This window comes from Acanthisitta chloris, unplaced genomic scaffold, assembly GCF_000695815.1.
Source record: "Acanthisitta chloris isolate BGI_N310 unplaced genomic scaffold, ASM69581v1 scaffold34834, whole genome shotgun sequence".
Classification (NCBI taxonomy): Eukaryota; Metazoa; Chordata; class Aves; order Passeriformes; family Acanthisittidae; genus Acanthisitta; species Acanthisitta chloris.
In genome coordinates, this window is record NW_008669315.1 from 9,662 (window position 1) to 13,855 (window position 4,194).

At 53.1% G+C, this 4,194-nt stretch overlaps 1 protein-coding gene across 1 annotated transcript in view; it reads right to left on the reverse strand.

Annotated features, from left to right (window-relative positions):
* The window catches only part of SLC41A1 (solute carrier family 41 (magnesium transporter), member 1), an 11,667-nt gene that overhangs the window by 6,748 nt on the left and 725 nt on the right, over nucleotides 1-4,194 (reverse strand). The gene's annotated exons all lie outside the window — the stretch shown is intronic.

A 4,194-nucleotide genomic window follows, 5' to 3' on the forward strand; every position in this document is an offset into this window, starting at 1 on the left:
AGTTTTTGGCAGAGCTGAGGGCTGAGGTTTGGTCAGACATTTCTACATGTATTTTGCATTTTGGGGCAAGGCACTGCTGCTCTCTGATCCTGCTAGATCCCAACCCAGCCCACCACAGCCTCTGCCCCCTGGCACCTCACCTGGCACCTGTGTTACTCAGCTTTTTACTAACCCCTCTGGCTCTCCAGCCAACTCAGCTCCCCTGGGCATGAGGGAGAGATGCAGCCATAGCTATTTAGGAGAAAACAAAGAGTAATTGCAGGGTTAGCAACTTCACTGGAGAGCAGCTGACTGCCATGAAAACACAAACCCACTCACAACTGCATGAAAAATACCCAAACCTCCCTGCCCCATTCTGGAGTTTCATGGGTGTTTTGCAAGGGTCTGTGTCCAAAATATCTCCTGCTTCCCACACTGTCTGCCTGCCACACTCCTGCCAGGACACTGAGCAGCTGGTGCTGTGCTGGATGTGCTACCAACACATCTCTGCAGCTTTCTACCTGCAAAGGTAACCCCTGAGAGGTTCCACCTCTCCCAGGGCTCTCCTTGGCAGGCTCAGCAGGGACAAGGATTTCTTTCTAGGACAAAGCAGACTATCAGCCAACACCTTACAGCAAACACAAGTCACCCTACCTGCATGACTAATCCCTTCCTGTGAGAAAGTTTCCAGCCTGAAAGAATTCATCCAACACAGCAGCACATCAGGCTGTGCCTCCTTTAAGGCACATCTAGGAACAGGCAGAAACTCAGCTCTCCCCAGTCTATTTTTAGGCAGAAACTGTGATCATTTTGCAGATAGTTGTAGGGATGAATCCATTGCTACAACTTCCCTTGGCAGCATCCAGAACTCAATCAGCAAGCACCACACTGCCACTTCCCAGCAGGACGAGCTGGGTGTCACCAGGATCTCTTAATGAGAGGAACATAGTCATTAGTCCACCACGGGCTGGAAGTGCCATGCAAAAGTTTCCTGGCTCCAGATTTTCTGCCTCCAGAGATCACAGGGGCAGGATCAGGCAGGAGCTAGCACCAGTCCAAGCTCTCCCTCCTCTTGCCCCAACCCTGGCTTTGTAAATTAAGCTTTAAGGGAGGTTTCTGCACTGCAAACTGGTGCCAGCAGCTGCTGCAACTGCAGCCTGCTACAGCAGCTCCCAAGGCTGTTCCTGGAGAAAAGAATAAAAGCCATCTTTGGGGAAGGAAAACAAGGAGATTTCTGCAGAGCTCAGCAGCTTCCTCACTGCAAAGAGCAGGACCCATGGGCTCCTGCCAACTTGCTTAATCTAAGATGTTATACAACATGGGGCACTTCCTACACCTCCAAGGCCTCTGTGGCTCCAGCAGGGAACAAAGCTCCCTGTGGAAATGTGTGCCCATGATGTGGCTCCACGGGGAGAGCCAGAGCCAGGCTGTGTGGGGAAGGCAAAAAAAGAGAAAGAGAAGAGGAAACCAGAATTTAAACTCAGGACATGAAGCTGTTAAAATCCTCTTTCTCCCTCTGTAACAGCTTCTCTGAGAAGGACAGGAATAAGCTGCTTTCAGGGAAGCAAACACAGCACACAAGACCCTCCAGGATCAGCCAGTCTGCCCCATGTACTGGGGGACACAGGGCACTGGGCACTCAGGGGGCTCTGCTTAGCTCCCAGCAGTGCTATGAGAGAGAATTACAGGCAGAGGCACTTCACCCCCTCCCTGCCCTCTGGGGAGAGAGGGAACACAGGGACTATAAGCAATCTGGGCTTTTATTTCAGCTTCATTTTCTACTAAGCCACAACTCCTCTGAACACAAATCCACCCAGAGCCACCAGTCTCTCCCATGCAGCACTGGAGGGGTGAGACTGGATCCTGCCAGAGGTGCTGGAAGAAACATCACCCCCCAGGTGCTGTTTTGCAGCTCCCTCCAGGCTCACTGAGCCTTTTGGGAGCTGTGCACCTGCAGACAGATATTCCCAGGGGAACAGCTGCCTCTCAGCTGCTGCAGTTCAGTCCCTGGGTGCCAAGTGGAGGCTCCCAAGCCATGAGTAAAAGCTGTGGTTTCACAGCAGGATGGTGATTCCTGATGGCTCACGGGAGGAGCTGCTGCAGGTTGCAGCTGTCACTGCCTTGGTGTGGCTGCTTCTCCCAGCACCCTCCCTCCAAAATGCCAAGGAATGGGCAATCCTAACAGGAAAGGTACAACCCCAGGGCTGGTAGAGCTTGCAGCAACTGGAGATTGCATGCTGACACCAGAGTGGGGTCAAGCAGGGAAAATGAGTGGACTCCCTTCCTCATACTGCCCATCCCATCCAAAGAACCTCCAGGGAGCAGGAAAACAACCATCAGGGTTCTGCTGGGAGAGGGGACTGTGCCAATAGTCCTCTACTGTACACAACCAGCAGCTGCTGTGCTCACATGTCACCTGGCCTGAAGGTCTCTCCCATCCCAAAGGGAGCAGAGGCAAATTCTCCTCCTGAGAGGTGAATTCACAGGGACATATTAATGGGGCAGCATGGCCAAGGGCCAGGGCTGCTTGTTTGCACAGTGGGGAGACCAATTACAGCTGGCTGATTAGTCTTGCTATCCAGAGCAGAGGACATGGAGCCCTCCAAACATCACCAGCCACAGCTGCATCCACAGCCTTGGGACTCCACAGGTTTCCCTGCTTTCACCCAAGGCTTTGAGCCTTTGGAAGGCAGTGACCAGGATCAGCTCTCCAGCCTGTGCAGGCAAGGAAAGCACACACTTCCCATCCCCCTTCTCCACCCTATGGCATTCTGATGCCTCACTTAATCCCAAGGCTAAAGGCAGTGGGAGCTGTTGGCAGCCCAAGCTGCACAGCCACACACTGAGCTGCTGTGGGACACAGGAATTACAAAGCTTTATTTCCTAATGGCCATTAAAAAAAAAGGCAGGAGAACACAGGACTAAGCCACAGGATCCCCAGCCCTGCCTGCTCCTTCCCAGCCAGCAGGGCTGTTCCTTCTCCAGGAAAAAATTTATGTTGGGTTCCAATCCCTGGCTCTGGGAAACTTCCAGAAGGGCCACACATGAGTTCACAGGGACATTGCAAAGGGAAACATGGCTTGAAATGTCTTTCTTTTTAAGAAATGATTCTGCCTGGATTCATTCAGCACATCCAAACTTTCCTGTTCTGAGTCACTTCACAGCTTTCTCAGCAGGTTACACCAAGAGAGACATTAAGGCTGACCAGAGTGCAGAGGGACACAGCTGTTAGGGGCAGGACAGCAGAGAAGTGTCTGCCTGACCACCCACAAACACAAAAATCCCTGTGACCTCCCCACTGGCACAGGGTGGGGATGATCTGACCTGCCAGCAGCTCAGACAGCACTGACATTTGAGCCTTTCCCTGCCAACACTGCCAGGGCTTGTTTACCTCACTTAAGCAAACAGAGGAGCTTCAAGCAGAGCATTTTTGGTTGACCACAGCTCCAAAATGGCTGTCTGCTCCAGCCAAGGAGCTTCCTAAACCTGTGCTGCATGGCTGATGGAGTTGTGTGCCTCAGTCACGGGTTGGCACCGGGCAGCTCTGCACAGCCTGTCTTCCAGGGCAAAGGGGAGAGGTGAAGCAGCTGATCTGCTGCCAGGTACACACAGGCTTGGCAAACGTGTTAGGAGACCAGCACAGGAGCCACAGTTTGCAGAGGCACAATTCCCACGTGAAAATATAACCAAGCTGTCAGGTTCCCACAGCATCCCCTGCCGTGTCAGATGATGCCTGGTAGCACAGCAGTTTCCACCCAGAGGTAATCACCAGCTTCTCTGCACAGACTTTCCTAAGGATCACCTCCACTCACCTCTCAGGATCAAACCCATTGTCTCTGGCCACTTCAAGAGCACCAGGAGGTGCTGTAGGGCCACTTCAAGCCCCTGAGTGAGCCACCACACAGGGCACCAGGTGAACCATTAACATGCCTGGCACAAGCCTGGTGTGCTGGGACAGCACAGCAAACATCCAGCAGAGAAACAAGACATAACTGGAACAAGTGAGTGGGGCTGGGATGTCACCTATATCAGGGAAGGGCTTTATTTCAGGCTGTGATGCACAGAGTGGGCTCAGCTCCTGGGAAGATGCTTGGGCTGCTGTGCCAACTCCTCCTCTGAGCCACAGCCTCTCCTCCCCTCACTCCACATCCCTGAGGTCTCCCCATCTCCCTCTCCCCAGCCAGCACACGAGGGAACTGGTCTCCTCCCCTCACC